General features: G+C 38.6%; 1 protein-coding gene across 1 annotated transcript in view; it reads left to right on the forward strand.

Annotated features, from left to right (window-relative positions):
• The first annotated feature begins 6,629 nt into the window (after positions 1-6,629).
• The window catches only part of INPP4B (inositol polyphosphate-4-phosphatase type II B), a 759,315-nt gene continuing 742,950 nt past the window's right edge, over positions 6,630-22,994 (forward strand). Inside the window, exon 1 of the mRNA XM_042935411.1 lies at positions 6,630-6,711. The gene's annotated coding sequence lies outside the window, so the exon portion shown is untranslated. The remainder of the gene's footprint in view (positions 6,712-22,994) is intronic.

The following is a 22,994-nucleotide window of genomic DNA, read 5'->3' on the forward strand; positions in this document are numbered from 1 at the left end:
TTTTGAAGACTTCCATTTTTTTTAATGTTTTATATTTCTTGAAGTGAAACTCATAATACTGTCACCTCTGATCTCTCTACTGCTCAAATATAGCTATCTTTACCCAGTGATTGTCTATAATTTCTCCATTTGTAATTCTGTTTTTTTTCCTGGCATTTACTAAACATAATCATGTGAGCTATTGTGCTGTAAATTCCAGACATGCCTCTCTTTAAGAAAATAGAATTTCAAATAATACATTAGCGGAAAATTGTATATATTAGCCGGTTGTTGTTGTTAAAAAGATTTTTCACACAACCAGATTTAAAGAACCAGATCCCTTGGGGCAAATATTCTCAATCTGGAGTCATAAATGGCTATTCTGAGAGATCAGTGCACTTCCTGAAAATGCATTAAAAACAAGAAGTATAAAGGATATATTCTTAAAAGTCAGTAGAGTCTTTAAATCTCAGGTATAAAAATTGGAACATAATTTTTCTAATACAATTAACTTATAAGCACCTATTTGCTTGTTAGGTGCTTAACTTAGTTTTCTCAATTCTATTAATTGAGTGTATCCTGGTTTACAACTTATCCAGTTTAAGATTCTGTTGCTTTCTCTCTCTCTTCCTCCTTTTCCCTCACTGTGGGGTAGCTTGCTGGTCCAGAGGAGACTCATGAAGCACTGTGACATTGGGGGACATGTCTGGGTGTTGATGACCTCTCTCAACACCTCTCTTTTCTAAAGAGGTGACTTGGTCTCTCTGTTCTCTGGGTGTGAGGAAAGCATAACTTGGCTCTAGTGAACAGGCACTGACTATTCTCAAACTATTGATTGGTCCCATGCCTGGTATGTGCAATGCCATGGAATTGTAGCCACATCTCTGCACACCAGTCAACAGGCTGCACTGTTCTTTGGTATTGTGTGTGGTTGCCCTTCCAGGTAGCCTTTCCCATGGCCTGTTGGTTGGTTCACTTTCCCAACTAACTTCCAGGCCTCCTGGAGCTCACAAAGGCCCAATGCTTACTAAGTAGGCACCATGAGACTACCCAGGGGGCTGGACAGGCCATAATCCTCAGCCCTTCAGGATCTAGATAAGGCATACTAACATTTATATTTCCACTTTACACCATTTTGTTCTGGGTTCTTCTATTAAGACTGAGATTTTCAAAATACTCCAAAGGGAAAGCTGGATACAAATTTCTTTACTCTTGGGCCCTGTTAACATGAAGGAGAAATCTCTGCCCCACCTCTACCCTAAGACTCTTCCAGGAGTGTGATGCAGTACATATCTGTTATGTGCTGAATTGTGTCCTCTCAAATTAATATGTTGAAGCCCTAAGCCCAGTACCTCAGAATGTGACTGTATATGGAGGAATGGTCTTTAAAGAGGTGATTAAGTTAAAATGAAGCTCTTAGGGTGGTGCTTAACCCGACCTGGTATTTGTAAGAAGAAGAAATTGAGACACACGAGGAGACACCAGAGGTGTGCACACAGAGGTAAGGCCATGTGAGGACACGGAGGAGGATGGTCATCTTCAAGCTAAGGAGAGAGGCCTTAAGAGAAACCAACCCTGACATCATCTTGATCATGGCCTGTTGTTTCTTTTATGCCACCTAGTCTGTGGTATTTCGCTATAATAGTCCTAGCAAATTAATATAACATCCTTCCGACATCACAATTTTCTCCCACCTGTCTAAGAACTCTGTTTTCTTTTCCTTACCTACCATTTATATCTCCTTCAGGGCAGGAGTGGCTATGAAGGGGACTTGTTCCATAGGTTCACACAGGCTCCAGCAAACCCTACCCCCAACTAAGTTTTTGGCTTATACTTACCAGGAATTTGAATCTTTTGTTAAAGAATCTAGAGTCTTTGTTTTGCTTGTTCAAATGGGGGTGATTGAAGGAAGGAAAAACAAACATGATATTTAAGTTTTCAGATCTCACATACACTTGACCTCCAGTATCCCTAGGAGATACTTCCCAGACCTCCAGTGGATGCCTGAAACTACACACACACACACACACACACACACACACACACACACACACACACACGGTACCTGTATATATATAGAGCAGCCTGGCACCTATATATATATATATATATATATATATATATATATATATAGTGCTGAACTGTATATGTACTATGTTTTTTCCTATACATACAAGCCTATGACAAAGTTTAATGTATAAATTAGGCACAGTGAAATGCTAACAACAATAAATAAGAATAAAATAGAACAATTATTACATACTGTAATAAAAGTGATGTGAATGTGGTCTCCGTCTCTCTCAGATTTCTTTTTGTGGTATCTTGTGCTGATGTGAGATGATGACATCCTATGTGCTGAGATGAAGTGAGGTGAATGCTGTAGGCAAGGTGACAATATTAGGCTAATACTGACCTTCTGGTAATACATCATATGGAGGACCACCTGCTTTCAGACCAGATGACTGACCCTGTGGAAAGTGAAACCATATATAAGAGGGGACTAATATAAATATGTCATATATCATCTCCCCACAAATGTGTGTGCATCTGCTCATATTTTTTTCTGGGGAGAGTCCACATTTTTCTTCAGATTCTCAAAGGAGTTCATGACCACAAACATGTTAAGATTCACCACCCTATTATGTTTGAAATATGCTTTGCTTTTAAATATATGATTTATAGACATTTTAGAAATGTAGCTATTATGTAAATGAGAGAGCAGAATGTTTATCTTCAATAAATGTAAATGCTACCACAGTCATTTCCTTCATTTAAAAAAAATCTCTGATTTAATTTGCCATGATAAACGAAGCTAAAGTAAACTGTCTGTGAAATACTTGATTTCCTTCTTCATGCTCATCCAGTTCCACATTGAGAGATCATAAAACCATATACAACTACTTCTACTAGGACAAGCCATCTTAGAGCACCACCATCATCAGGAGACATTCTACCTCACTCAGTATTTAAACATCCATATGCATTCATACAGATGTCACTGCTCCTTATGTTTCTTCTGCCTTTTGTGCCTTTTGTATTCATGGAACAACAAGGATTAGGAGTTAACAGTGATCATGAATGACCTATACTCCTCTCCACATTCTGGGGATTTTTGTCCTTTCCCTCGTGTCTCAACACATCACTACCAGCCCTGATTACTATAGTCGCTGCCATGAGAATGTAACTCGACTTCCACCTCCTGGCCATGATTGTCTGGACTGGGGCTCAGGACCTGGGCCAATCATGGTACTACCTTGTGAATTTGGAGCTGGCACACAGACTATGAAGTTCAAGAGCTGTTAGTATCCATGCAACCTGCTGCATACCAGAGATGTAGAGAAGGTCTGTATAAGAGGGAGAGAGAGAAAGAATGGAGCATGGAGCAAGCACCATAGTGGGGGAAGAGGGACAGATAAAGTCCTAATGGCATGTCCTTATTTCCAAGTTGTCACTGATGCCCAGCTGCATTCCTGTTTTTGGTTTCCATGGGCAGCCTGGTACCTTTCCAATAGTTTCTCCCTTTTAGTTAAGTTGGGTCAAATTTCCATTTCTAATAACATTTCCCATTAATTTAAATACACATATACACATGTACACATGTAAAAATGACCTTAATGCATGATTACCAAGGCTTAACTCTTCTAATGTTTTCAAAGTTTTCAAAGCTTCCATAAGTTTTCAAAATTAGAATGAAAACCATGACTTGGTCTATAAAGTTATCAGTAATATAAACAAGTAACTGTGGTAAAAAAAAAAAAACCTTTGTCATTCTCAGTGCTATATTTTTATAGGTTTTTAAAGTGAAGGATCATAAAAGTATACAGTTCTCCTTGGGGCATACCAATCTCACTTGAAATAGAAATCTCCAGGAATAATGAATGAATTACTTCACTAAAAAGGAAGGTGTTACACCAGCCCTGCAGATCCTGGCTTGACTTATTGCTTTAGACAGCAAGGTAACTGTGGGGAATCACTTTTGACTTCTGGCCCTATAAAGATATTTCAAGAGGAAATGAAAAATATTTTGTCCTTCATTGGCAACTGGAGTTATGTTTGGGGGGACACAGTGACTAAAAGTTCAAGGTTTGTAAAAGTGGATGCTGAATGAGTTTAATAATGGAATAGAAGCATCTGAATCCTCTAGGCTTATTCAAAGAAAACACCAACAAATGACTAAAAAAGGTAACTATCAGGCTGATTGATGGATTTTTAAAATGCCACGTGGTACATGTATCTGATTCATTCTCTCTCCCTCTCTCTCCCTGTCTTTCTCTCTGTCGCCCTCTTCTCCACAGAATTTAAACTTCCTCAATGATGTGCACAGGTACATCACATTTTCCTCAGCAGCCCTGTAAAAGGTCTAGGTCAGCATGATCTATGTCTGGATTTTAATTGTAAGAGGGTTTTCTGGATATCTCACTTTAAGTGTTCATTTCCATAAAGACATTAGCTGCATCTATTTTACAACTCTGTCTTTTAGAAGAAACAGTTTAGTACTTTTGGCACAGTGGCAGTCTTCATAAACACGCACATGCACACACACACACACACACACACACACACACAGAGCTCCATTTCAAGTTAGAGGACAAATATGTTAAACATCTTTTCAATTTAGTAGCAAAGCTCTGGCATCCTAATGTTCTGTTATTCTTTTTCTGTATTTTAAGAAAAGGCTGAAACTGTTGCCCAGTGAGAAAGTTGTATCATCTTGCCAGCAGATCTCTATTAACAGAATTTATCCATTGTTTCAAGCACCAAGTATGACAGAGTCTTTTTTTTTTTCCCTTTTTTTTTTCCCCCAAATGGGTGTGTTCAGCACTGCCCCATGCAGGAGAAATCTGACTATAACAGGCTCAAGTGTGATCCACATCCCCAGAGGGCCTGCCTGGACTGTTAGTCCCTCACCTTCCTCTTTTCTCCTTCTAGCTCACCTGTGATGGTGGCTGGGCATAGAAAAAAAAAAAAAAAAAAAAAAAAAAAAATCTCTTCATCCTTGAAGAGATGGAAAGGGAAAGGCTGCAGGGACTAAGAGAGAGAATGAGCTGAGCACAGTTTCTGGACCACAATGTTTAATTTATTCCATAAACATTTATGGAAACTACCGCATGTAACACATTGTTCCAAGCTCTGAGGAAATGTGTTGGAAAACAAACAAACCACCAAAGTCTCTGTTCTCATAGATAAAGATTATAACCTAGTGGCAGTTAAATGTTTGCGGAGTGAATGGTTGCCTAGGTGCAACAAATGCCAGAAGGGGTGGCAGCTGGGGGCAGCTATAGCTTCCCACTTTTTGTAGCTGTAAGTACGGACTTAACCCAAATCGGCTTCACCATCCCAACTGCCGGATTCCTGCGTGGCAAATGTAACCCATGTGTACTAGCTTTCTCACTCCATTTTATTTAAAATGTGAATTTAAAGCGCCTTTAGGAAAAGGAAAGGCTGAGGATGCCTGAGTGGACTGGCGCTCGGTACCATTACCTTTGAGCAGCTCAGATCAAACCTCTTCAAGAGAACCGCCAGGTGGCACCTGTAAGGCGCAGATGGAGAGACTCATTTGCCCCACACCCCGCAGCCCGGAATAACCAGGCTGCGTGCCTTCCACCGTGGGCTTGCTGGCTAGGAAGTGGGGGAGTTTTAGTCTCCGTTCAGATTGCGTGATTGCGTACCCTGTTTTCCTGACACCCCAAACACCCCAAACGCGCAGAGTTCAGATTTGTCCCCACGCACCCGGGCTGCCAAAGGCGTGTCACACGTTGGCTAGGAGCAACTCGGCCTCGGTCACCAGCCGTGACGTGGGGGCTGGCGGTGGGCTGCGCAGAACTGGAAGCCCAGACAGTGCCCAGGTCATCCTCGCCAGACCTCCGTCCGGGCCAAGGCAGAGGAGTGGCAAGAGAGACGGGTCCCAGGGTGGTGGCAGGCTGAAGTCCGGGGCACCGGGGACACCTCCTCCCACTGTCCCCTCACCCCAAGTCTGGGCCGGCGCTGCCAGTGGCTGGGGTCTGGGGCACCTCCTCCCGCGGGTTTGAGACCCTTGTGGTTTCTCTGGGCCCGGTCTCAGCGTGGCAGCTCCGGGTCACCCCTCACCACCACTTTGCAGCTGTGCTCCCGCAGCCCAGGCTGGGCGGTCGTCCCCGCTTGCAGAGGGTCGGGGTGCAGGGTGCCAGCTCACGGAGCAAGCGTGGTTGGGTCATTTCGGGCTGAGCGCGGCCGGGGTAGCAACTCCACTCCATCAGTAGCGGGAAGAGAGCTGCGCCAGTTGCGAGACTGTCGCTGCCGCCGCCGCCTCTATTGGGCCGCTGGTGACATTGGGAGGAGACCGCTTGGAACGAGCGGAGGAGGAGGAAGAGGAGCAGGGAGGGTGGGGGTGGGGGGAGAAAGTAGCAATTGTGCCAGGGGGCGTGTGAGCAGCCGGAGAGGCGGCCGCGCTGGTGACAACTTCTCAGGGGCGCGCGCGGCGGGCGGGCGGGAGGGCTGGGAGCGAGCGCGGAGCGCGGCCGGAGCCGGGCGCCTGGGGGAGCCGCGGGAGCCTCGGGGAGCCGCGGCCCGCGCCCTGCGCCGCCGCCGCCTGCTCGCTTCCTCCGGGTTCTCAGCTCCGGGTGCTGAGGCTCCAGTCTATAAATAGCAGGTTACAGCTCCTGCTCTGCGCGCACACTCTCACAAGCGAACGCAGGAAAGTCAGGCTAAAAGTGTCTGCTGCTGCTGCCGCCCCCCACTCCGCCTCCGGGAGAGGTAATTACCCGCCTGGGATCCGAGGGCTCGGTGGGGATTTTTGCAGGGTGGCGTGGGCGATGGTGGGTGATTCCGGAGGCGTTGGAGCGCGTCTGAGAGCGTGGGGGCACGTCTTGGAGGGGGGAACTGTCTGTTTTGTATTAAGTTTCCCAGTCTCACAGCCCCATAAGCCTCTCCAGCCCTGTCGCCTAAGGGGTGGGTGAGCTGTCTCTCCTTGGTGGCCGGGGTACCCCTGTCACCGTGCTTGCCCTGCCGCCGAGCGCCCCTCGGCCCGGCGAGCGCGCGGGTTCACCCTCTCGTTCACACTCACACTCTCTGGGCCCCGGGTAACTCTGAGCTCTGGCCTCGCTGACCTTCCCGGGCTGCGCCCACCTGCGCAGTCCCTTTGGAGAGGCCATGGTGGCCCCCGGGCTCGCTCTTATCCCCATCCCGGCCGCCTAGCTGCCGCCGCCCTCCTCGGGAGAAGTCGGCTTTAAGGCGAGGGGTGGGGTGGGGGGTGGGAGCGAGGGTGACTAGTGCTGAGGTTTCTGTTGCCCCATGTCCTGGGGTTTCCTAAAGGGCCCTTCTCCATGACCACCCCATCCTACCCCCAGCAACTCATTCGGGCAGAGAAGCCCAGCATGTCTCCTCTTGGCCACGGAGCATCCCTTGTCCTATTCCAACGGGGTCTCACTAAGGGGCTTAGAAAGCGAGGGCCTGGGGTGAAGGCACAGGGGAGTGGGGGTGGGGGGAGGGGTCATTGTTTGGAGTCCGAAAACTGAGCTGCCAGCTGCGCAACCTTCCCGGCCCCTCTGGCAGGGAGGACCCAGGCCGAAGGATGCCTAGGAGCTAGGGCTGGCTCCTGAGTGGACTTTCAGGCTTGCAGCTGGGAGGAAGACGAGGATGCTGGAGCTACACATACCTGTTTTTGCCCTTCCCCTGTGCCTGGGAAACCTCCTCCCTTCCGGGTGGGTGGTGGTTTCTGCCCTGAGGACACGGTGGAGAGGGACCTGCAGTTTCTGTTTGGGGACAGGAGGTTTTATGGGGTGAGGATGTGCATATTGATTAGGCTGTTGCTGCTGCTGCTGCTGCACAAAACTTACTGGAAAAAGCCAAGAGGGTTTTCTTTTACTCCTGTTCTAATGGTGCAGATTCGCTCCTTTGCCACTGTTTTTTCTTCTCTGGAGCCAGGTCTTCCCCACTCTTTCTGAGATGTGTTATTTGAGGTCATTACATTTTATGACTCCAGGTGTTGCATTTTGCATATCTCCTTCCTCTCAGTATGACAGAACTTGTTTATAAAAGTGTGACTTTATAAAATAAGTAAAAGCCTAGAAGACAAGAGGATAAATTCATCTTCTTCCCCTCAAGATGGTACTAGATAGTCCTTTCATTGGTGTGAAACTACATTTCAGAGACTGTGCTTGTAACAGGATTTTCTTAATGGTACCATTAAGAAATGGTAGTAATATGCCTTCATGCTAAAACAGCATATATAAGGTACAAAGACTCACCAATAGGGCAGCTGGCTGATGGTGTGCAAGAAGTTGGGTGTTAGGGTACTGGGCAAGTGGGCATTGTCTCACTTAGGAGACAAAGAAAAGCTTACCTTGTGTTCCTTGGCAATATACTCCAGGACAACATTGACAATAAATCAGAGTAAATGACCAATAGCTTTATGATAAGTACATGAGTGTTAAAAATTAAACCTCTTGCATTTATAGTAATATAAAATACTGCTGAAATGGAATGTCTTTTCAGCATATTTCTTTAAAATGTGATTTAGAAGATTGTCCTTGAAAGGTTATGAAATTTATATGTGAAGAGAGTCTAGATGCTCAGTGTCATTAGGAAACATGTACTGATTAGAATATGGCTTTTATCTTGGAAAAACGTTCTCTTCGATTAAGCAATAAGTCAATATTTATTTGTGATAAACTAATGACCAGTTAGAATGTACATATTTATAACTGTGTTTTGCTTCTGAGTCTTTGATAAAACATAAGAAAAACCAGAGAGACCAAGTTTAGTCTTGTTCCTCTAGCTGTTTAAAGAGCAGGTCAAAGTTATAGGCAGAAAATACTTTTAAAATGTAGGATTTTAGCTTTACTTTGGGAGTGCCAATGGACCAATGACTTCCTTTATCATAAGATTTTTGTGAAAATACTCATAAACTCATCAGTTAAATTTGATTGTTAAACAATACTATTATATTTTAGTTGCATGAAGTGGAAACTCATTAAGCTTGGGAAAAAACATATTTGTTTTAATTGTGCAAATAGAGAGTATTTCATTTCTTTTTTGAGATTTGGAAGTTTCTTTGAGTAACGTAAGTCCCCCACATGGGCAACAGAGTTAACTTTTACTACTTTGAGGTAAAACCCAAGAGAGCAATTCTCCTAAAGACAGAAAAAAATGCAAACTGATCTCATATCTCTTAGCAACCAAGTGGATGTCAGTTTCCAAGTAGGTATCTGACATCTGAGAATACAACGTTAAAAAAATTATGAAATCATAATTAGTGAGTAAAATGCTCACTAAATATCTATTACATTTTCTTATTTCACAGTGTGCAATCCCAGTCAGTACTAATATTAGATATACAGATATCATAATTTTTGTAATCTTTGTGGAATAAGTCCTTGTCTTTCATAACCATAGGGATTCTAATAGATAGAAATGTGCTATTTTAAATAATCTCAAGTTAAATGTTAATGTTCGGTTGAAAGCTATGTCTGTCTCTTCTGTATTCTGCAGTTTAATTTTTCAACATCTCCTAGCTTTCTAAAGCCCTAGGGAATTTTCTTCACAGGCCATTTTGTTACTACTTTTTGTTATGTTGCATTAGACATCCTTGATTATAGAACTTCTATAATCCTTGATTACAGGATGCACTCATAAGTATACATACTTCCATATTTAGGCTTAAGAAATGAGGTTATTAGATAAATGATTTCAGCTTAAACATTTATTTTTAGATAATTCCAAATGATGATGCTACGATTGCATTTTTTGTGTGTGCAAACACACATAGCCTTTGTTTTACAAAACTTAAATGCAGTATGTACTAGAAAACACACTAAGGTATGTGAGAAAATTCTAAGGAGTCTTCAGGGTCTTAGGCACAACTGTCATTTGAATTAAAACTTGTTATCCACTTTATACATTTTCACTACCTTGTAGATTAATAGGAACATAGATCAATAGGAATACTATAAAAATGTTTATGAAGTTTTATAATGATATCACTATATAATATAATATAATATAATATAATATAATATAATTGTATATTAGCTGCAACTGCAGTGGTTTTCTTATATAGGGCATAGTTGTAACCACTATCTTATTTCCTAGCAGTATCCTTTTATAGATGATATACTGTAAGGCCAGTGGAATATCTAGGAGTTACAATTTTAGACTTTTTATTCCTTGCCTATAAGTTTACTGAACTTATAGTTTACTGAACATTGAGATGTCATGATAGATGTTACACCAACATAGCGTGAAGAGTTGGGTTTCAATATAATATGTGTTCTTAAATCATATTTTCCAAACTGAGTTTCTTAAATTGGAATATTTTGAGTAAATCTGTCTTCTGCATTGGGCAGCCATATCAACTGGGTGTCCTGATTTTGTGGTGAAGGCCTCAAAATAGCCCTTAGAGCCTCAGAGTAGCCTTGATAGAACTAAATGAAACAGCTGGCAGTAGTCATTTGGTTAAGCTGATTAAAGGAAATCTTGAGAAGTTTTCTAGATCATGTGGTTTTGATCAAAGATTCCTTTGGGAATTATCTAAATTAGTGATTTCAAGGGGATGGAGGTAACACTTCCCTTAAAGGCAAAATTATTCCTCCCTTCCTCCTTCTCTACCTCGCTTTCTGCGTTCTTTCTTCTTTTCATCCAGTGGTCTATCTATTTTTACCTGTCCTTCTGGGTATTAAAATGAAACAATGCAACAGGCCTAATACTGAAACTACTGAATGATATTCTTTACTGTCAACATTTCCAAGGATGGAAACATTTATAGGATATGTAGTCAGCCTTACCACTCATGCTGATTTTGAATTATTGGAGCAAAAACAACATTGAAAAATATCTTCAAAGATCAAAATAAAAAAATAGAATTCTTAAAAATTTCCATATATTGTTTTTAATATATCATTTATTTATAAACTTTAAATACTTTAGAAGGAGAACCTGAGATTTTTAAGTTTTTCAAAAGGAGTGTGATTCTTGAAAAGTTAAGTAATAGTGATTTAAAGGAACCCTTTTATTATTTTTCGCCATGAAAAACTTAATTGAGGGGCACCTGGGTGCTCAGTCGGTTAAGCATCTGACTCCTGTTTTCGGCCCAGGTCATGGTCTCCTGGTTTGTGTGTCCAAGTCCTGAACCAGGCACTGCACTGACAGTGCAGAGTCTGCTTGGGATTCTCTCCCTCCCTCTCTATTTCCCTGCCCCACCCCTTCCCCAAATAGATAAACTTAAAACAAACCTCCATTGCCAGAAATGAGTCTTTCACTTTTCACTTTAGTTCTTAAAATAGGTAGTTATGTGCATTAACTAGACCAAGCTGGGGACTACCGTTGCAGAATACAATGAAGCAAATCAGATGTATTCCCTAACCATAGCAAAGTCACCTAATGCAATCCTTTCCTTAATCTAGTCTTTCAGATGGTTCTCATTTTGTGTGTGTGTGTGTGTGTGTGTGTGTGTGTGTGTGTGTGTGTGTGGCTTTATGTTTCTGGCCAAAAGATCAGAGATGACCTCTAGTGATTAGCACAACTAAAACACAAAAATTATTCACCTCTGGGAAGATAAAGTGGAAATGAAAACCAGTGGCATCTGAAATTGAAATTATAACCTGTAGATGAAGCGAGATGATAGCTATGCCCTTAACAAAGCTTGCACATATCGTTAGTGATTATTTAGCATCCTATGATGCCTTTTTAAACATCTAAATATGTCAAACTTGCTAATCACATATTTCACTAAAAACATCAACATGCATCATATTCATGATAGAGTATGTTGCATACGTGATGCACCTTATTAAAAAATAACTTTTAAAAACATTTAAAAAATTTGTCTTCAATAACAAAACCTGTAGCTTTTTATATTTAATAATCTAATCAGATCTTTCTCACCTGAATTTATGAGACAGTTGATTTTTATGGTATGTGTAATTTCACTTATTTTAATAGCCTTCTTATATTGAATGATTATGAAAAATATGTTTCATAACTGTCTTTCTGGATAAATTTGCTTTAAAACAGAGCATTTCCCCTTTCCTGAAGACACCCATTGTGTATTTGGAGTTAAAAAGACATTTAGCACTAGGTGGCAGTGTGCAATGCTTAGTAGCCTTGTATCATTTTAATTGCAATATATTCATTATTAAAGCTTTTCTTTTAAGCAGAATTTATTTATGTTGTGAGTGTGTTAATGAAATTAAAATCAACATGAAGCTAAATCTTTAGCAGTATATTTAGAAGATCTATTGTCTGTGAGACTTTAAAGATTTGGTTGTAATATTTAACATACACTACTTTTTATGTGGGGTCTGATTATAGGAGGAATTATTAGGAATTAATGGAATTAAATGTGCCAGAATTCTGCTTATGACTAAGAGAAAAGAAAAGAAAAAATTAAGTGAACATGATAGGAAAAAAGAAAAGGCCATTCTAAAATAGCCATCTTATTAACCATTTGTATGTTTTTTTTTAAATTATTTTTTTAATGTTTATTTATTTTTGAGAGACAGACACAGAATGTGAATGGGGTTGGGGCAGTGAGACAGGGAGACACAGAATTTGAAGCAGGCTCCAGGCTCTGAGTTGTCAGCACAGAGCCTGACATGGGACTCGAACCCATGAACCATGAGATCATGGCTTGAGCCAAAGTCGGACACTTAACTGAGCCACCCAGGTGCCCCTGTTTAACCATTTGTATTTTAATCCTAATCCTCTCAGTATACAAGCTGAGCAAAAAAATTTTCTTCTAGGAGGTTGAAGGCTATAATTGTTAATTTTTCTCTATCTCATTGTCTTTGGGACAATGCAAAAGAAAAAAACAAGTGCAGATTGTCTCACTGACGCTTCAGCAGATCCCCGAGTATCCTCTGTAATAGTGATTGCCTGGGCACCACAATGATCAAATTGGATTAGTTACGTAGCACTACAATTTGTTGGCTGTGAGGATAGCTGAAGTTTATCTACACCATTTTTTGTTGTTGTTGTTGTTAATCTAGATGTATGTATCTCTTTCTTTGGCTAAATGATTAAACTGTGGGTCATGGAAGAGTTAATGAATTTATTTCACCCTCCAGACACCAGAATGGGACCTCTGCATTGTTTAGCAATCCTGGTTGTAACCCTCCTCATGTTCAATTTGGTAAGCGTTTCAGCCGTGTTTACTGGACATAGATTTATGGAAATGGAGACCAAGGAAAGAGTTAATCAATATAAATTGGCATGATTAAGAAATATACTCCTTTAAAAATCTTCTTACTGCATAAAATTTCTAACATAATAAAAACAGAATAGTATGACAAACTCCCATGTACCCTTCTTCCGCCTTTAATAACTGTCAAATCATGGCTATTCTTGTGTCATCTGCAATTCCACTCCCTCTTCCCCTCCCTCAAATTTTTGAAAGCAAATCCTAGATATTATGTCAAAGGAAATACACTTGTGAAGTAGTTATTTACAAAAGCAGTTATTGTATGAAGAGGAATTTTAAAAATAATTGGTGCAGTTAAAACACTACATATTTCTCTTTAAAAAGTCTGAAATCTTGGTGTTAGGTAAATTAAGCACTTGACTTTGTTTCTGAAAAATATGGTGGACTTTATATAATTAGGGAATGAATTTCAATTTAGGTTCTACATCACATATTTTTTGTGATCACCAGAAGTGTATAGTAATGTTCCTTAAACATGTTAAATTTGTGTACATGTTAGTACATACTCCATAAACCAATCGCTGCATTCGGCTTCTTAGATTAAGACAATGTAGACTGTCTGCATACCTTATAACCACAGTTCTCTTATGTAACATTTTACTTCTAAAGAGGCAGACATCGAGCACACTCTTGGTATGCAAGAATTTAGTTTGCATGAGTCAAGATTTTACCATTCATCTTAAAGGAGCATGACATATAGTAATCTCTAGTTTCTCTGAGGCATAAATTTAAGTCGCTCAGTCCTGTAAACAGGTCTTTCAAGGAATGAGTTTAGTCAGTGGCCCAAAGGTAACATGACACTTCACTTTCTAAGGCTAATAATTTCCCCTGGTGAGTGTATTTGAGAATTTGGAAAACTGAGAAATTGTTTGGTCCTCCCCTTTGCGAATATCATGGTATCCTAAAATATACCTTTTAAATTTTAAGGAGAGTTAGAGTTTTAAATAAATAAAATTCGTTCAGGTTTCAAAAAATTGATTCAAAAAATTACCACTGTGCGTAAATCTTTGTGACATATGTCTAAGAAAAAAATATAATTCCATTGCAGAGAAAACCAGTAATTTGTGTTGAAAGAGTTTATGCCATGCCATCCATGGCATATTCTTCATATGTATAAATTATGTATGAAGAAAAGCCCCTGTATACTTTCCTTAATACTAGATACATGATTTTTGGCTTTTTTTTTTTTTTTTGAAATTACTATAATGTTTTCTTTCCTGGACTATGTTTTAAGGCTGCTTCCCAATTTATTCATGCTATTCATATTTCCATTTCACATTTTATATTTGGGTAGGAGTGAAGAATGGTACATACTTAGAATGGTGTAATGAGAAATAATTGAGCCAGTTGGCTTCTAGTTGATTTGATTTCTGCGATTCTTTCTTTCCTTTTTTTTTCCCTACTCATTTTTTCCCTTGATTATAAATGTAATATATCTCCACTGAAAAAAATTTGGCAAGTAGAGACAAGTCTAAAGAGTCAGAAAAAAATCACCCGAAGACAGTATTGTTAACATTTAATCATATTTCTTTCTAGGATTTTCTATAATTCTTTTACAAAAATTGAGATTAAACTATGTGCAAGGTGTGTGTGTGTGTGTGTGAAAATGAGTGTTCTGATTTTTTTTTCCCACTTAGAATTATGTTGTTCAATTCAGTTTAGAATTTGATTGAGCAATGTGCCAGGTACTATGCTAAACTCTGTTCTGGTTTACTGCAATGAATACAAAAGAAAATCATGTTTCCCATGCTTCTAAATAATTTCTCTATCATTTTTTAATTGCTATTTGGTAGTTAGGCATATGAGTCCTTATCATTTGTTTAATTATTCTCTCAGCTTATTGCCCACCACCCCCTTTTGTTGTTATCACACTGGGATGAATATTTTCTATATGACCTCATTTTCTGATATTCCTTGTCTGTATTTTTCACTGTTTCTAAGGAGTGATTTCTAGAAGTAGTATACTGGGTAAAGGATATGAGCTTTTTAAAAACTTCTTATACATATTGCCAAATGACCTTTCCAGAAAGATTGCACCCATTTCCATTCTCCCTGGAAGTACACAAGTAATACCTCCATCCTCACCAGCACTGATGGATATTACTATTTTTAAAAATTTTGTTATTGGGAAAAGTGAAGATGATCGTTAACACCATCAACAATATCATCATCAATAATAACAATAATAACACTTATTGAGTATCTCCTACAGGCCCTTCATCATGCAAGACTTTTATATTATCTCATTTAATCTTTATACAACAACTGTAAGAGGAGAACAATATTATCATCCCACTTTAGAGCAGGAAACTTATATTTTGAGAAGTGAAGTGATTTACCCCAGGTCATGCAACTAGAAAGTGGTAGAATTAGGTCTTGGACAATAATTGATTTTACTTTAAATCCAGGCTTTAAAGGACTACATTCTTCTTGTACTATTTGATGAGGTGAGGCTGAACACTTTTGAAATGCTTATTTTCATTTATACTTTATTTTTTAATATTAACTCCTATTTTTAGCCTGTTTGTGTTTTGGGACCTTGGTTTTCTTTTCATCAGTTTTAATGTTTCTTTGTCATTTACGTCATCTATACTGTTTTCTTTCTTATTTTCTTTAACATATAAAAGTTGAAAACATGTGTCTAGTGAAGTTGAAAGTTGTATTTTCTGCTGTTGCTTATTTTGCCTGGACAATACTTTGTCTCATTCAAATTCACAGATTAATATTTCCCTGGATTGTTCTTTCCTTGAAACAATTTACATCCAGTTCTTTAATGATTTTTTTTTCTTGAGTCCACCCAACATCGTGACAGTATGTGGTGTGAGATGAGAATTAAATTGATTTCCTCCTAAAAATAGTTAAGCATTTTCCAGCAGCCATTTTGGAATAATCCATTCGTTTCCCATTTATTTGTGTTTCTATCACGTATCATATATTATCATATTGTGGGAGTAGACACATATACACTCCTACAAAGTGGGTTTCTGCTTCTGGTATACTTATTTTATTCTAGTTTTCTGTCAGTTCTTTTATTAATATTGCACAGATTTAAATGTTTTTATTTACTTAATATCTGGTAGGATTGATACCCTCTTCTTGTTTTCTCTGTGTTTATGTGTAGCTTTAAGACATTCTTACCAATATTTCTTCCAGACCATTTTAGAATAATTTGGTAAAACTGCCCCCCCCCAGTTTTGGAATTTTAATTGAAATTTTGTTGAGTATATAAATGAAATTGAGGCGAATTGACAACTTTACAAGATTTAGTCTTCTAAATCTAAATCAGGAACCTGGTGTGCCTCTCAAGCAAAATCTTAATTTGGGGAATTTTTCATGCTATATGTAAGGACTTGTGTTAGACATCAATTATTTTCCTTTTCTGTGTTTCACTCTTCAAACTGACTAAGAATAATACAGCCTGCCCTATGCGCAATGGGCTCACATTAGCTTTGCTCATCCATACTCATGTTTGGCCTGATGGCATCTCAGTTGTCCCTGAGAGGGAGGGACCCAAGAGGCCTGAAGTCTTCTCTTCCCCATTACTGGGCTACAACCTTGCTCTAAATATATATTTAGTTTAAATTCTGTTACTTAAATTATCCCAAGAAAATACATTTAGAATAAATATTTAAAATATCAGTATGAATAATAGTTCAGCTTCTTTAACAGCTCACTAATGAGATGTCATAAAATTGTCCAAAGTATGTATTACTTTGTATATCAAACAACATATAAGGGAGAAAACATTTCTCAGTTTGATATTTGGTTTCTAGTTGTCAAATTCAACATAATTACCTCTAAAGTCGTCAATTTTGGCCCATTACAATGGGGTGGCAGGGGTGCACACCTAGCCTGAAGCTGTAGCTTATTCATCTGTGTCTAAACTCTAGGTATAGGGCTTTTGAAAATGGAAATCTGGAAGTATTTTCATATACACCGTTTGTTTATGTCTTCCTTAAATGCTACATAGCTGTATACTCCCACTCTCCCATTGACCCTGGTATATTAAACAAGTTGCATATTGGGATCATACACAAGAGAATGCCTTGCTTTTGTACTAACTTGAGTCCTCCAGGTTTTCTTGAAGGGGAGACTTATTTATCTCAGGATAATGGATTCTACTTCAGCTGGTGTTGTGTCTCAGGAAGCTGCAAATAGAGGAGTAGGAGAAATATTATGTGTATGTGGGGGTGGGGCGCTCCAGGCCCCTTCATCTATACTTCTACTCTTCTACGTGGTGCAATTGTGCATGTAAGTTATATATGAGCTATAAGTATTGGGGTATGGTGAGAACCATGTTCATTTCCCTGCCTAAAACTGCAAGGGCTCCCCCATGGATGGGTCACCAAGCCAGATTTTACTAACATCCACTTTCTATTTCATAGGCTAGATAATTGAGCACAACAACAAATGAAGACAAGAGAAAAGCTTATAATTTGCTTCTGTTAAGATTTTCTAATTTCCATGCTTAGGTTTATACATTTCTTCTTAGTTGAATGTTTGAAGCAACAATGCACTAGTAGTGATGAAAATCCTCTCAAAGCCTCAACAGAATTTTTCTGCCACTTGTTGAAATTTCCCTGTCAAAATCTCTTGGGTGATATGATGCTGAGAATGAGTATGTGAGAGAAAAAATAGACCAGTGTAGACAGTACATGACAAATAAATTGTAATCTGCTTCTAGCACAGAAACATTAATTATAATAAAAATTATAAAAATTCATTGAAAAATATAGCCTTAGTTCAAGAAGGCACCTTCAAAGATCTTTAGTTTAATTATTTCTGTGCTCCATTTTAGGATGACCAACATTTTGATTTGTTTGGGACTGAGGAGTTTCAGGGCTAAAATCAGGACAGACTGGGACAAATGGAATGGTTGGTCATTGTATCTCCGCAAACATGGCAAAAGTATAAGGAAAGTAGTAGGTACAAGTTTTAAGTAATCTATTATACTCAGTAGAAAGAAAAGAAAATTTTTGATGATGAAAGTGTTGCTTCTGTATTCTGTGAATAAAAATCACCTCAGAGATGATATAAAATCTGGTTTCAAGTTGTCCTTTGCTGGCAGAAACTTGGTATTTTTTATTTATGCACTTATACCTATTTATTCATAATTTATTCCCTGTATACTTCCAAAAATGATTTGAGATGACTCACAGTAAAACCCATATTAGTTCCATAATAATGTAAAAGCTATATTGTGGAGTTTGACTAAAAGTGGTATGCCTTAACTATTAAATTTGATAATATGAATACCACCCAGTGCAAGGCCTGAAGTGCTCTAGGTAGAAAAATGTATTGGGACTGTGTAAATCCCATGATTTTTTGATAAAGATAGTAATTATTTAAGTAACTATTTGATATTATAAGGTTCTCACCAGAGAGTCTGAGTGAAGTATTGAGGAGAGGCCCAATATGGAAGAGCTCTGGGTCCATCCAAGTAGGAACGGCAGTTTTCTATCACATGTATGATTTTGATTCTGGCTCCATATATTCTAACTTTAGACACAATTGTGTTGCATTGAAAAGACTGTTGCATTTATTAAAAAGATCTGGTGTAGATCTTTGTTCTTCCAAATCTACACTATAGTAATTTGGGGAAAGTCATTGTAATCTACCTGAACCTGTTTTCCCATTTGTTAAATACAGATAATAACTATCTAACAGACTTGTAGTGAGAATTAAGTGGCATTACAAAAAAACCCCATAAATATACTGTGAAAGCATAGTATTAAAAATATTGACAACCATTAATATAATCATTTTTCTGTTATTATGTCCTATATTCAGAATGCTCATTTAGGACTGGATTACGGCTCTAAATGTAACAAGGGAAACTATTTAGATTCATCTTGGACAGGGGTGGGTGGCCAAGTATCTTTAATAGAAAGATATACTCATTGTAATATATCCAAGTTAGTTAAAATTTTTAATTACACATGTAATCAATTGACTCCATAGGTATAATAGATGAAATTGCCTCATTTTTGTGTAGCACCTATCTAGAGTTTCTAGAATAAATGAAAAAAATGTAAGTATGTTTTAAAAAGTTTAATTTAACTTGCCTTAGGCAAAGAAAGTTAACACATTTAAAAAAATATTGAGTTTAACTGCCTTCAGACAGGGTGTGTCTATTCAGATGGCCAGTCTTTACTCCTTCCTATTATCTACACTTGACTCACTTCACTTATGTGTGTTAATTGCCTGACCCTTTGCTGGCATTTGAACTTATATCTTCTAAACTGGGGGAAAAAACAGATTACATATTTCTCAAGCTCTTCTTTATGTGTGCTACCACATAAAACAATCCACTAAAAAGTAACATATACTTCAATGTTATGTTTTCTGGTAGTGTTTTGGTTTTACTATACTCCATGGCTGCTAATGGCTTAAAACTTGAGTTAAAGCAGAATGATAGACTTGACAGTATTTTGTGAAAACTAAGAACCTAGTACAGATTCTCATCCAAATATGTAGTCATTTTCTCCTGCCAATTGGAGGAAGGCCAAGGAATTATCTGTGGGGTAGCCAAGAAATGTTTTCAAAAACAATTCAGAGTCCACTCTGATGAGTTTCAAGCCATAATCTCCTTAATCTGTGACCTGCATTAACACCCACTTGCAAAGATGTTAGGAGGATTAAATATAATAAGGAGTGTAGATAACACAGTGTCTGAACATGGTAAGTCTTCAAGGTCTTTTGTTACTGTGATTAATACTTTTTATTATTATATGAATGAACAAGGAATTGAGATGTTAGAGCTATCTGATACTGTCTAAACTTTTGACAGTAGAATTTTAAATGAAAACCCAGTATATAAAGTGGCATAAAAGCAATATTCTATTAATGTCAATGAATTATGTAAGTTCACATGTAAAAAAATGCTTATTGATAAGGTCAATCAATGAAAACAAGGAGGTTCCTTTGCTGAACACAAATACATAAAATCTTGGCATATAGATAATAGTTGTGCAATTAGATCAGCTTCATCATGCAATTTATTTTTTTATTTGTTCATTATTTTTATTTATTTTTAAAATTTTTTTCATGTTTATTTTTGAGAAAGAGAGAGCATGAACAGAAGTGGGGGAGGGGCAGAGAGAGAGGGAGACACAGAATCTGAAGCAGGCTCCAGGCTCTGAGCTGTCAGCACGGAGCCTGACATGGGGCTCGAGCTCACACACCGTGAGATCATGACCCAAGCTGAAGTCAGATGCTTAACCGACTGAGCCACCAAGGTGCCCCAATTTGTTCATTCTTTAATATGTTGTGTTTATTTGACCTTTGTTCATTTGCTATTTTTATTTTGTGTCTTGGTTTATATGGCTTCTTCCTCTAGATTGCTAATTTCTAAAAGATGGGGACTGTTTTGACACCAATACCCCATAGAATGCATGGCACATGGTAGGCATCAAAAATTTTTTTTGATAAATGAATAATTGGAAGAGTGGGGCTTAAGAAAAATATCACTGAGCTTTTAAAGGTGTTAGAGTCTGAAAAGGACAGGAAATGGTATAATAAAATAGCTCATTTAAAAATGGTTCTTCCTAGAAGAATTTTGATACATATAACTCTTGCTATACTAGGCAAGAGTCTGGTCTTTGAAAAGTCAGGATGCACATACACGTATGCATGCTCCTTGGTGCACGTGGGCTTATGAGAATTGGTGAGGGACAAAGTGAAAGAAATGGGAAAGCAATGAACATTTGTGGAGGGCCTTCCATGTGCTTGGCACTTACCAAGAACATTTACTTGAACATGGTCTACTCTTCTTGAGGATATTTGCTGTGACAGAGCCTGTTGAAATATGGCCAGTGAAATGTTTATCACACTTCAGCATGTGGACTGTGGAAAACAATTACAAACTATATGTAGAACCATGGAGTCAACTGTTGTCTGTCTTTTTGAGGCTGAGTAATTTGTAGAGTTGTTTTTTTTTTAACCACCCCTATCTTATCCATGAGAACAAGCGTAAAAAGTTGAGGTAAATTGGAAAAAAAATCCTCATAGGAACTCCCATACATGCTCTAGTCTGCTGAAAGTAACAATAGCTAGCATTTATTGAACACTATCAGGGTTTTAGTCACATTAGTTCTTTTACTCCCCAGAATTATTTGAGGTAGGCATTGCTGTTACTCCCATTTTATGGGTAAGAAAATGAAGCACAGAGAAGAAATATAACATGCTCTAGTTATATCATTAAGTGGTAGATCCAAGATTCTGAGCCAATTCCTCAAGCATCCACCACCTAGGACCCCACTCTTGCAATCTGACTCTTTGAATATCAGTAGCAGAAGTAAGAGGAAGTCTTATATTCTTCTTGCCAGTTCTGTGTTGGAGGTTTTTCACTTGAGCTTCAATTGATAGAGAAGGAAAATGATTTTCCCCCAGAGGGTGGCTTGCAGCCGTGATGCCAGGGGCAAAGTGTACTCTCCCTGTTGTGGTCATGAAGGGTGAAGGAAATTTTTAACCCAGGAGGAAGACTGGCTAAAATCAATGTAGGCATCTTCAGGATACTTCCCTTTGTCATTTGTTTATTCTTTAAGTTGGGAAAATGGTTATTTAGTTCTGGTTGGATCAATTTGTTGAATATAAATATATGTAATATCTGGAGGTTCTATGATGATTAGGAGCATAAAATTGCAGCAATTGGAAACCTTTAATCATGCACTTTGAACATTCTAGCGAAAAGTTTTCTGTGGCCTGAAAAATATCATAGGTGGAAGGAAACATCTGCTGTGTTTTTCATGAGAACTGTGGAATCCAATGTGCTTCATTTACAAGGTCATTTTACATGCATTGGGCACACTTAAAGATTTTCCTTGCCACTGAATTTTCTACTCAGAATATTCCACATAAGTAGAAATAAATGTTAGCCTCTGTAAAATCCACTGGTTAAAGCCATCTATAGAAGCTGATAGCTAAATGTAGAAAAACCACTGTATAGGATGGATTGTTTTTCTCTCCTGCTTAGAAGGTATATCTTGAGCACAAAATATATTTTATTTTGAGGAAGGATTTGTTTACACTGTATGGTGCCAATGTTGCTAAGGTTTATTTGTGCCACAGCTACTTATGTACAGATACTGGTGGGACTTTATCTACATTGTAAGCACAATATATTTGAAGAAAATGAATGTACCTCATTGGGTGTTGGGTGACAACTGTTCATTAAGAAAAGCATGTATTAAGTCTCATTCTACAAAGAATCTTCTTTTTTAAAAATTTTTAATTTTTATTTATTTTTGAGAGAGAGTATGAGTGGGGGAGGGGCAGAGAGAGAGGGAGACGCAGACTCTGAAGCAGGCTCCAAGCTCTAAGCTGTCAGCACAGAACCTGATGCAGGGCTTGAACTCACAAACCATGAGATCTTGACCTGAGTGAAAGTCAGATGCTTAAGTGACTGAGCCACCCAGGTGCCCCAAGAATTTTCTATTTCTTAATGGAAGACATTGTTGCAAGCTAACGTTGTGTGACCACTACAGATTTCTTTGCTGACCTCTATGGGGAGGTTCATTTGCAGATCATCCAACATAGATATTAATCTTGGGAAGAGGAAAAAGTGCTTTTAGAAAAACACTAGAGGAATTGGTGTTTTCTGCACAATCATAATTCATTGAAAGCACAAAGGGATTTGTATGAACCATGTTCTTTAAATTAATGGGTAGTGAGAACTCTTTCTTCACCCTTGTGAATCCTTGTAGAAGACATTTGCAGAGAAATTGCTGGAGCTGCTCCCCCGTGGGGAGATTAATGTTTTAATATGCAAAAACAGACAACTCACATTTCCTTTGCTCAACAGCACTCTGAGCTGCAGTCTTACTGCTTTATTTTCCCTTTA

This window comes from Panthera leo, chromosome B1 (genome assembly GCF_018350215.1).
Source record: "Panthera leo isolate Ple1 chromosome B1, P.leo_Ple1_pat1.1, whole genome shotgun sequence".
NCBI classification, from domain to species: domain Eukaryota; kingdom Metazoa; phylum Chordata; class Mammalia; order Carnivora; family Felidae; genus Panthera; species Panthera leo.